This window comes from Nannobrachium achirus (genome assembly GCF_963921795.1).
Source record: "Nannobrachium achirus genome assembly, chromosome: 4".
Lineage (NCBI taxonomy): Eukaryota > Metazoa > Chordata > Actinopteri > Myctophiformes > Myctophidae > Nannobrachium > Nannobrachium achirus.
In genome coordinates, this window is record NC_137813.1 from 2898677 (window position 1) to 2911849 (window position 13173).

Consider the following 13173-nt stretch of genomic DNA (forward strand, 5'->3'; position numbering starts at 1 on the left):
TTTCTCTAAATTGGCACTAATAAAGAATAGACTGAGATCCACAATGAGATAGCAGAGGTTAAATAGTCTGACCATCATGTCATCTGAGAGTGACATGGTCCGCAAACTAGATTTTAGTGACTTGATTAAGGATTTTTCTGCCAAGAAATCCAGAAGGCACAGCTTCTAAAATGTAAGCCTAATAATTATACAGAAACTGTTTTTGTATTGCCTTTGTATGGATATTATAATAGCTTATGGTTATATATTATTATTTCTTTTTTTTTTCTGTAAGTGTTATGATGAGCAAATATTGCTTAAGCTTACACAGCTTGATTATTGAATGTGGAACACTTATTGTGTTATGTTGAACACATCTGTATTGCTTTTGTATGGATATTATAGCTTATGGTTCAATACTTGCTCAGAGATGGTTTGTGTTTTCTTGGAAATATATACAGTATATATATATACAGTATATCAGCCATCCTGTCTGATGGCTCAGACAGGAACAGGGAGAACACAGCTGAAGGCACTCACCAGAGGGATATTAGGGTAAGACTTTGACATTTAGAACCTGTATTTAATTATAACAGGGTTGGTCTCTGTGTTGAATTTAATTAGAACACTTTGTTAGCTTAGTATCTATGGGGGTTTTAGCAGCCACTCCACTGTTCTCACCTCTGCCTAAGCTGATTGGCTCACCACTGCACACTCCCCTAAATATGCTAACCAAGTGGCATATAAAGGGAGACAGTGGAGACACACTATCACTGATGGCTCAGACAGGAACAGGGAGAACACAGCTGAAGGCACTCACCAGAGGGATATTAGGGTAAGACTTTGACATTTAGAACCTGTATTTAATTATAACAGGGTTGGTCTCTGTGTTGAATTTAATTAGAACACTTTGTTAGCTTAGTATCTATGGGGGTTTTAGCAGCCACTCCACTGTTCTCACCTCTGCCTAAGCTGATTGGCTCACCACTGCACACTCCCCTAAATATGCTAACCAAGTGGCATATAAAGGGAGACAGTGGAGACACACTATCACTGATGGCTCAGACAGGAACAGGGAGAACACAGCTGAAGGCACTCACCAGAGGGATATTAGGGTAAGACTTTGACATTTAGAACCTGTATTTAATTATAACAGGGTTGGTCTCTGTGTTGAATTTAATTAGAACACTTTGTTAGCTTAGTATCTATGGGGGTTTTAGCAGCCACTCCACTGTTCTCACCTCTGCCTAAGCTGATTGGCTCACCACTGCACACTCCCCTAAATATGCTAACCAAGTGGCATATAAAGGGAGACAGTGGAGACACACTATCACTGATGGCTCAGACAGGAACAGGGAGAACACAGCTGAAGGCACTCACCAGAGGGATATTAGGGTAAGACTTCGACACTTTAGAACTTGTATTTAATTAGAACCATTCAGTGAGTTAAAACATCAGCATGCGAACCATTCAGATCCGGAAATCTGAGCTATCAGTCGGGGCGGGTGGGGCTCTTAGCCATGGTAGGCAACCCACCTAGGAGAAGGTCACTCTGAGGTAAAAACCAGGACTGTGAGAATTTGCGACCCCACAGTCCTTAAACTAGCATTGTAAAGCCAACCATGAAGAACAAAGTCATCCCAAATCCTATACTTCCAGCGGCGGGAGTCCGCAGGAGCATCGCGGCGGATGGTGGTGCTGGTCCGCCTTCCGGAGGACATCATGACGACAGGACCTCAAACCCACGGGAACGAGGGAGGGTTCTGTCTGACCACAGCATCCCACCCAATGCACTCATGCGTTGTCGGAGACCATTTGTAATGGGGACCTTCAACGCATGCACAGTGAGAGAAGAAGCTAGACTGGTGGAATTGGCACATTGTGCTGAAGAACAGGGGGTAGAGATCCTGGGAGTCCAGGAACACAGAAGAGTCCACACTGACGACCAGATAGTTTACCACACAGTGGAGAAACGCACGTTCATCACTGCATCTGCGGGGCGAAACGGGGCCCAGGCTGCAACAGGGGGAGTAGGGCTATTGCTAGGTTCTCTGGCGCGCAGGGCCCTCCGACGGGTCCACAAGCACACCGAAAGGATCCTCATGGCTGAATTCGCAGGTAACCCAGTAACAACAGTCTTAGTGGTGTACTCGCCCACTAACACGGCATTACCTGAGGAGGTTGAGAAGTTCTATGAGGACCTCACAACAGCAGTCCGAGGTGTCCCAGCGCACAACTTCCTGGCAATCCTTGGCGACTTCAACGCCAGGATTGGACAGGAGGATGCACCATTCCCATACCATGAGTCTACCAACCGCAACGGCGCATACCTCACAGCCCTTCTCATGGAACACCAGCTCCTGGCAGCGAACACCATGTTCCGGAAGAAAACAGGGAAGAGGTGGACCTTCCAGGACCGAGCCTCGGGTATGCAACGCCAGTTGGACTATATCCTAGTGAGGCAAAAGTGGAGGAATTCCATCCTGAACGCTGAGCCATACAGCACGTTCAGCTCTGTAGGCTCTGATCACCGTGTGGTCTCCATGAGGGTGCGACTGAGCCTCAGGGTCCCAAAGCCAAGCCCCAAGATTCGGCATGACTGGAAGGCATTCACGACCAATCCGGGCCTCCAAACCAGGTACACGGAGGAAGTCAGGAAGCGCTTTCGGCAGCTGGATAGGGGAGAGGAGCCCAGCCGTGAATATGGGAGATTCATCACAGCGAATGAGGAGGCGACCAGACTGTGCGTGCCAGTGCTGAACAGAGTAAGAGCACCACCACGGTCCAGACACCCGAAGGTTGTAGCAGCACGAGGCAGGATGGAGGAAGCACGACTCAACTTTGAGCGTGAGCCAACAGAGGAGGGTCGCGAGACACTGAACGAAGCCAAACAGTCTCTCTTCAGCACCTACGACACCATCAAAGGGGAAGAAGTGATGGAAAGTGTGCGAAGAGTGCAGGCAGCGCAAGGTGAAAGGCAATACGGGGAGGCCTGGAAGGTAATAAATGAGATGACAGGGCGGAAGAGGGCCAAGGAGGGCCAGGTGGAGGGACACAGCCCAGAGGAGAGGGTGGCAACATGGTTCGACCACTTCCAGAGGCTCCTGGGAACATCAGTGGAAGAGGGAGAGGAGGAAAATATACCGACAGTCCTCCAGGGCCTGAACATCGACGATGGACCCTTCACAATCAGCGAGCTCGCCAGGGCAAAATCCACCCTAAGAGAGGGAAAGAGTGCTGGGCCGGATGGCATACCCCCAGAGGTCTTGAAGAACTGCGACCTAGACAACCTCATCCTAGACTTTTGCAACAATGCTCTACAGCACAACAAGCAACCTGAAATATGGTCTCTGTCTAATATCATCCCGGTGCCTAAAGCTGGAGACCTCTCAAAGCCAGACAACTACAGAGGCATCAGCCTGACATGTATCACTGCTAAGGTCTTCAACCGAATGATACTGAACAGGATACGGCATGCCATCGACCCTCACCTGAGAGAGAACCAAAATGGTTTTCGAGAGGAGAGAACAACCGTAGCACAGATCCTGGCATTAAGGAGATTAATAGAGGAGGTGAAAAAGAACAACCTAGCAGCTGTACTGTGCTTCATTGACTTCAAAAAGGCTTTTGATTCTATCCACAGAAGCAAGATGGTGAAGATCCTTGAGGCCTACAATGTCCCTCCCAACATTCTCCGGGCTATCGAGACCATGTACGCAAAAACAAGGGCCAAAGTGGTGACCCCAGATGGCAGCAGTGAGGTGTTTGACATCCGAGCTGGGGTAATGCAAGGAGACACCCTAGCCCCCTACCTCTTCATCATAGTTCTAGATTATGCGCTCAGGAAAGCCACAGGGGGACGGGAACAAGAGCTTGGCTTCACGCTAACACCAAGGAGGTCAAGACGGCATCCCGCAGTAGTTCTGACAGACCTGGACTATGCGGACGACATCAGCCTGCTCTCCGACAGCATGGAACAAGCACAAGAACTCCTGAACAGGGTGGAGATAGAGTGTGCCAAAGTTGGTCTCAGGCTAAACGCTAAGAAAACTGAGGTTATCACCTATAACCTACCTGATCACTCACCTCTGACAACAACAGAAGGAGCTGTGTTGAAGGAAGTCAAGGACTTCAAGTACCTGGGCGCATGGGTCGACTCAACTGAGAAAGACCTTAAAGTAAGGAAGGCACTCGCTTGGAGGGCCCTGAACGGCATGAACAGTGTATGGAACTCTAACCTCCCCCGCCAAATCAAACTTAGCTTCTTCTTTGCAACGGTGGAGTCTGTTCTCCTCTATGGCAGTGAATGCTGGACCCTGAAGCCAACCCTGCAGAAGTCTCTAGACGGGTGCTACACTAGAATGTTGCGTGCAGTACTCAACATCAACAGGAGTGCACATGTTACAAACGAGAGCCTGTATGAGGGAATACCAAAGGTAAGCGAGAAAATTGCCACCAGAAGAATGAGACTAGCAGGACACTGCCAAAGACACCAGGAGCTTCCAGCCAGCAAATTGGTACTGTGGGAGCCAACACACGGGCACCGGCCGCGAGGACGTCCCACAAAAACATACGTGGACGTACTCAAGGAAGACGTAGGGACACAGAACACCAATGAGCTGGCCAGATGTATGGAGAACCGAGATGACTGGAAACAACGATGGAGGGCTCGTCTGAGGACGACCTAGATAGATATACAGTAAAAAGGAGAATACTTGATCACTTCTAGACTAGTTCTAAACAAAAAGCATTGCTTGCTTATTGAATGTGTATCACTTATTGTGTTATGATGAACACAGCTTGCTTGGTCTTGGCTTCCTGTTTTTGTGTTCTGCTGTTACTGTGATTTTGTTATGAGAGCAGTAGCACATTGATTTAGAATAAAGCATATTTTAATGTAAAACACAAGTGGCTTCATTCAGCACCAATGCACCATGGACAGCAACTCTGTCGGTCTTTCTGCTCTGTGCTCTCTCTCTCTCTGTCTTACCTTCATTGTCTCTCTCTCTTTCTGTCTCAAAGTAGTTAACATGAACTCAAGTGTGGAAAAAAAGCGACATTTTTTGCGTGCGCACGAGGGCGGGGGGCCTCTTTATTTCCCCTTGCCCAGGGGCCTCATGTGATCTAAATCTGGGCCTGCTGGCAGCTCAGCGTCTTGGAGAAGGAATGGCTTTTGTTTTGGCTCAAAGCGTTCTGTTCTGGTTGTTACGTCATTGTACTCATTCAGACTCAGCCCCGATTTGTGAAAATATCAAACAAAGCAGTTTGATATTCTCTTAACAGAATCGGGGTCTCAAGTCGGGGTAAAAATGGAGTCGGACCACTACCTCACATTTAACGATTGAGGAACGACCGAATCACGGGAGCGCACCGCGACTCGATTTTATTCCGACTGAGAAATCTTCTCAGAGTTGTTAGGTGTAAGGCAAGCTTAAGTTAAAATAAATGTTACAAGAAAAGCTGGACAGAATATCAGTTTCCATTAAAAAGGACAGATTGGAAATAACTTTCATTCTAGACATTTTAACCACCTGAACCCCAGCATCCTGTTCTGGGGGGGGGGGGGGGGGGGGGGAGGACAAATCATCAGAAATAGCCGATCTTCATTGTGAGCTTGTAGATCGGCTATTTTTGGTGAAGAGATTTGGTTTAAACTGACAAAGAACACATCAAGTACAGCAACTCTGGTCTTTACAATAAATCTTTAATCTCACTTTATTCACAAGATTATTTAATGTCACTTTAATCACATGATTATTTATACTGTCTTAGAGCAGTGGTTCACAAGCTGTGGGTCGGGACCCCCAGGGGGTCCCACATGATTTTGACAGAGGTCCCAAGATGATTAGCTTAATGTGCAACATTGTTTTTTTTTTTGTTTTTTTTGCTTTTAATGCCTTTTTAATACCACCAAATTAAAACAAAACAAATACTGTGATTGTCAGGGTGGGGGGTCCTCAGTTCAATTATGATTAGGGGTCCTCAGTTCAAATAGGATTAATTTGGGGGGTCCTCAGTTCAAATAGGATTAATTTGGGGGGTCCTCAGTTCAAATAGGATTAATTTGGGGGGTCCTCAGTTCAAATATGATTAATTTGGGGGGGTCCTCAGTTCAAATAGGATTAATTTGGGGGGCGTGGCCTGAACAGAGTGAGAATCAGTGTTTTAGATCACCACCAACCCTCCACCATTAATCACAGTACTTGAGTAAATGTACTCAGTTACTTTACACCACTGAGCATAAATCACATGTCATTCACTGACTCTCTGTCCAGTGCAGATAGAAAGACATAAAGTACACTCATAAAACATTAATACACACTATTTACACACACTAATGTTTAACTCTCAAATACCTGGAACGCGCCCGAGTCGCGTTAGATTTTAACCACTTTAACCTTTACTTTATGCTTTAACTTTAGAAAAATAGCAGACATACAAGCTCACAGCGCGGCACCGAGTGCGCGGCACCGAGTGCCGCGCTGCGAGCTTGTAGATCTGCTATTTTTGAAAAATCGTGAAAATGAGTGCAAGTCTTTGAATATCTTTGACCCGATCTTTGACCCGACTTCTAAATCCTTCCTCTAAATCATGCTGTTCTCAAACATTTTCATGTCAAGGACCCCCAAAATTACAGGTATTTGGCCACGGACCCCCATCTCAAAATATGTTGTTCCAGGGACCACCCAGAAGCAAATATTATATTCAAAGACTTGTAAAAATAGCAGATATACAAGCTCACAAGCTTGTAGATCTGCTATTTTTGAAAAATCGTGAAAATGAGTGCAAGTCTTTGAATATATTTGACCCGATCTTTGACCCGACTTCTAAATCCTTCCTTAGTCTAAATCATGCTGTTCTCAAACATTTTCATGTCAAGGACCCCCAAAATTACAGGTATTTGGCCACGGACCCCCATCTCAAAATATGTTGTTCCAGGGACCACCCAGAAGCAAATATTATATTCAAAGACTTGTAAAAATAGCAGATATACAAGCTCACAGCGCGGCACCGAGTGCCGCGCTGCGAGCTTGTAGATCTGCTATTTTTGAAAAATCGTGAAAATGAGTGCAAGTCTTTGAATATCTTTGACCCGATCTTTGACCCGACTTCTAAATCCTTCCTCTAAATCATGCTGTTCTCAAACATTTTCATGTCAAGGACCCCCAAAATTACAGGTATTTGGCCACGGACCCCCATCTCAAAATATGTTGTTCCAGGGACCACCCAGAAGCAAATATTATATTCAAAGACTTGTAAAAATAGCAGATATACAAGCTCACAGCGCGGCACCGAGTGCCGCGCTGCGAGCTTGTAGATCTGCTATTTTTGAAAAATCGTGAAAATGAGTGCAAGTCTTTGAATATCTTTGACCCGATCTTTGACCCGACTTCTAAATCCTTCCTCTAAATCAGGGGTGGGCAACTTTGATGACGGCGAGGGCCACTATATTTCCACCTTCACTCCAGAGGGCCACAATGCATATTGCTACTTCCTACTTTGTCATTCTAGTATCTCATACAAAAGAAGCAAAAATAGCAGATCTACAAGCTCAAAACGTTTTGAGCTTGTAGATCGGCTATTTTTGCTTCTTTTGAATTGGAATCCTGAATTATGTTTTGTTATTTATTCATTGGAATCCTGAAATGTGACATTTTGATTTAATTTCAAACACATTTAGTTATATATTCATGTTGACTATGAACCTAAATACAAATACCTACATTGGACATTAAAAAAGAATACATTTGAATACTACTATACTAGTCATTAAGCTACCAATATAGACTGACGGCATTAAAGCAGGATCATGTTTGGAATTGTAACAGCTGAAATCAATAATATATTCAGTATTCTGGTATTAACCTGTGGGCCGCATTAAGTGAAGGTGGGGGCCGCATGTGGCCCCCGGGCCGCCAGTTGCCCATGTATGCTCTAAATCATGCTGTTCTCAAACATTTTCATGTCAAGGACCCCCAAAATTACAGGTATTTGGCCACGGACCCCCATCTCAAAATATGTTGTTCCAGGGACCACCCAGAAGCAAATATTATATTCAAAGACTTGTAAAAATAGCAGATATACAAGCTCACAGCGCGGCACCGAGTGCCGCGCTGCGAGCTTGTAGATCTGCTATTTTTGAAAAATCGTGAAAATGAGTGCAAGTCTTTGAATATCTTTGACCCGATCTTTGACCCGACTTCTAAATCCTTCCTCTAAATCATGCTGTTCTCAAACATTTTCATGTCAAGGACCCCCAAAATTACAGGTATTTGGCCACGGACCCCCATCTCAAAATATGTTGTTCCAGGGACCACCCAGAAGCAAATATTATATTCAAAGACTTGTAAAAATAGCAGATATACAAGCTCACAGCGCGGCACCGAGTGCCGCGCTGCGAGCTTGTAGATCTGCTATTTTTGAAAAATCGTGAAAATGAGTGCAAGTCTTTGAATATCTTTGACCCGATCTTTGACCCGACTTCTAAATCCTTCCTCTAAATCATGCTGTTCTCAAACATTTTCATGTCAAGGACCCCCAAAATTACAGGTATTTGGCCACGGACCCCCATCTCAAAATATGTTGTTCCAGGGACCACCCAGAAGCAAATATTATATTCAAAGACTTGTAAAAATAGCAGATATACAAGCTCACAGCGCGGCACCGAGTGCCGCGCTGCGAGCTTGTAGATCTGCTATTTTTGAAAAATCGTGAAAATGAGTGCAAGTCTTTGAATATCTTTGACCCGATCTTTGACCCGACTTCTAAATCCTTCCTCTAAATCATGCTGTTCTCAAACATTTTCATGTCAAGGACCCCCAAAATTACAGGTATTTGGCCACGGACCCCCATCTCAAAATATGTTGTTCCAGGGACCACCCAGAAGCAAATATTATATTCAAAGACTTGTAAAAATAGCAGATATACAAGCTCGCAGCGCGGCACTCGAAAGACACGTTTCTGTGGTCATGAAGTACTTTTTACCTAACGTTTATTTGGTGAGGCATTGCAGAATGTCTTGAGGAAAATACGATTATTTTGTGATTATATTGTAGCCTACATTGTTTACAAATAATAATACACGTCAAAGTTATTTTATAAGTAATTCCATAAATAAATAATAAATAAAATCGAAGAAATGTATTGAGGAAAAAATAAAATAAATAAAGGTAATAGAATTACCTTATGACTACAGGAAGTCCGTTAAAATGCTTTGTTATGAATCCTTCTCAGTCATATTACTAGATTCTAGCGATCAATAGACTAACTAGATTATATTCTTCTGCTTTCTTATTTTTTATATATATACCACGATGCCTTGTTGTGTACATACTGGCTGTAATAACTCCAGGAGAAAGCTTTCTTTTGCGCTAAAGAAAAAGCTAAAGGAAACGCGGTAATCACGCGAGACGCGAGACTTCATTCTTCTTCTGTGAGTACTATTGGGATCATGTCAACAACGGCCATTTCCCTCAACCCCGCGATAAAACAGTGGATTACTGGCTCTCAATGAACTATAAATAGCAGATTTATGAAGAAAAAAGTAACTTTGCAGCGGTGAAAATTAGCGCTTTGGGAGAACCTCAATTGACCGCCGTTTTGGCTGTGGGAGAGAGATCTGAGGAGTCCAGGAGAAGTAAAAACTGGAAGGACTATGATAAAAATCCATCATACCAGGTATGTACAGACGTGATAAAAGGCTGATTAAGGATTAATATGTTTTATCCTGGAATTTTCCTTTAAAGGCATGAATACTGCTTGCTGTAATGTCTCCAACAACCACAGGGGGCAGGCTGTTCCATGTTGTAATAGCAGAGTGGAGAAAGCTCCTATCAGTGCATTTGGTGCACAGATATAAAAATGCCTCGTCTCCTCTGCAGTTCATTGGAGTGACGTGCAAACAGCTGTAGTCCGGACTTCCTGTAAAAACCAAGGGAAGGCTGCCAGTCAAAGTGACTACTGGCCAATCAATCACAGCGTGTCTTTTCCGGCCTTCTGTTGAAGAGACACGACAACGACCAAAAACCATGTGACCTTCATTGACAATGAATTGGACTCCCCCTCCGCCCCTCATTCTCAGACGATACGGAGAAGATGTCTCACGCATATATGTGATAGCAGCCTAACAACTTTGAAAAGATTTTGGATGGGTGTTTGGGGTGTTCACATTCCTCTGACTAGCTCCCACTCCCACACACACACACACACACACACACACACACACACACACACACACACACACACACACACACACACACACACACACACACACACACACACACACACACACACACACAGAGAGAGAGAGAGAGAGAGAGAGAGAGAGAGGCATAAAGTAGCTAAGTACATTTACTTAAAGGAGTAGTTCACCACTTTTCAACCTGTCTTCATATAATAGGTCCTCACTAATGTTCATAATAAAATAGCACAATGTTTTTCTATTCAGTCTGGGTCTCATAGGAGAGCTGTCAAATCCTTCCTACCGGTGACATCATCGTTTGACAAAATAATAATAATAATAATAATAATTTTGAAAAAAAAAAAAGATTTGTATTATCACGAGAACAATGGCTTCCACTTTAACATTGCAACTTTTTCAGGAATAGAAAGCCTGCCGTTTCTATTAGCTTGCATTTCCCATTGATGATGTCACCGGTAGGAAGGATTTGACACACCCACAGCTCTCCTATGAGACCCAAACTGAGTAGAAAAAAATTGTGATATTTTATCATGAACATTAGTGAGGACCTATTATATGAAGACAGGTTGAAAAGTGGTGAACTACTCCTTTAAGTACAATTGAGGTAATTGTACTTGAGTATTTCCCTTTTTCAGTACTTTTATTTCTAGGCCTACTCCACTACATCGGAGGAAAATATTGCACTTTCACTTCTTTGAAAACGTTTGTTACAAAGTTTCTTTGCAGATAATACATTATAATAGCCTACAATAAAACATCAAGCCGATCTACAAGCCCACAACGCGTCGCATCGCAGTATTGATACTTTTACTGAAGTAACATGTGAGTACTTTTTCCATCACTGTGTCTGCATGCACACACACACTGAGCTCCGCCCTCCTCCCTCAGCCCTCTCTCTCTCCTCTCCTCTCCTCTCCTCTCCTCTCCATAGCCGGCGCAGATTGATCCTATTAAAATAGTATATCATGAAATAGTTTCAGCCTTGCAGTGGCGGCCATGTTGGATTTCAAAATGTTGAGCCATTTAGGAACATTTTTGAGCATTATGTACAGCAAATTTGGATTCAGCATCCCTTAATACCCCTAGAACAGTTGTATATAATAAATATTCGCAAAAATGCCTTCGGGGTTCTGATTTTCTGAAATTGGATCCTCTCTATATCAAAGTATTATCAACTTCTTATGTTTGGAATAATGTACTATTATGATACGCGGTGAAATAAAGGGCTGTCGGACTCGTAGCTGCACCAACAGCTACTAGTGGCGAGTCGACCAGGCTGGCAGCTCAGCGTCTTGGAGAAGGAATGGCTTTTGTTTTGGCTCAAAGCGTTCTGTTCTGGTTGTTACTTCATTGTACTCATTCAGACTCAGCCCCGATTTGTGAAAATATCAAACAAAGCAGTTTGATATTCTCGTAACAGAATCGGGGTCTCAAGTCGGGGTAAAAATGGAGTCGGACCACTACCTCACATTTAACGATTGAGGAACGACCGAATCACGGGAGCGCGCCGCGACTCGTCTCGATTTTATTTCCGACTGAGGAATCTTTTCAGAGTTGTTAGGTGTAAGGCAAGCTTAAGTTAAAATAAATGTTACAAGAAAAGCTGGACAGAATATCAGTTTCCATTAAAAAGGACAGACATTTTAACCACCTGAACCCCAGCATTCTGTTCTGAGGGGGGGGGGGGGGGGGGGGGGGGGGAGGACAAATCATCAGAAATAGCCGATCTTCATTGTGAGCTTGTAGATCGGCTATTTTTGGTGAAGAGATTTGGTTTAAACTGACAAAGAACACATCAAGTACAGCAACTCTGGTCTTTACAATCAATCTTTAATCTCACTTTATTCACAAGATTATTTAATGTCACTTTAATCACATGATTATTTATACTGTCTTAGAGCAGTGGTTCACAAGCTGTGGGTCGGGACCCCCAGGGGGTCCCACATGATTTTGACAGAGGTCCCAAGATGATTAGCTTAATGTGCAACATTGTTTTTTTTTTTTTGCTTTTAATGCCTTTTTAATACCACCAAATTAAAACAAAACAAATACTGTGATTGTCAGGGTGGGGGGTCCTCAGTTCAATTATGATTAGGGGTCCTCAGTTCAAATAGGATTAATTTGGGGGGTCCTCAGTTCAAATAGGATTAATTTGGGGGGTCCTCAGTTCAAATAGGATTAATTTGGGGGGTCCTCAGTTCAAATAGGATTAATTTGGGGGGTCCTCAGTTCAAATATGATTAATTTGGGGGGGTCCTCAGTTCAAATAGGATTAATTTGGGGGGCGTGGCCTGAACAGAGTGAGAATCAGTGTTTTAGATCACCACCAACCCTCCACCATTAATCACAGTACTTGAGTAAATGTACTCAGTTACTTTACACCACTGAGCATAAATCACATGTCATTCACTGACTCTCTGTCCAGTGCAGATAGAAAGACATAAAGTACACTCATAAAACATTAATACACACTATTTACACACACTAATGTTTAACTCTCAAATACCTGGAACGCGCCCGAGTCGCGTTAGATTTTAACCACTTTAACCTTTACTTTATGCTTTAACTTTAGAAAAATAGCAGACATACAAGCTCACAGCGCGGCACCGAGTGCGCGGCACCGAGTGCCGCGCTGCAAGCTTGTAGATCTGCTATTTTTGAAAAATCGTGAAAATGAGTGCAAGTCTTTGAATATCTTTGACCCGATCTTTGACCCGACTTCTAAATCCTTCCTCTAAATCATGCTGTTCTCAAACATTTTCATGTCAAGGACCCCCAAAATTACAGGTATTTGGCCACGGACCCCCATCTCAAAATATGTTGTTCCAGGGACCACCCAGAAGCAAATATTATATTCAAAGACTTGTAAAAATAGCAGATATACAAGCTCACAGCGCGGCACCGAGTGCCGCGCTGCGAGCTTGTAGATCTGCTATTTTTGAAAAATCGTGAAAATGAGTGCAAGTCTTTGACCCGATCTTTGACCCGACTTC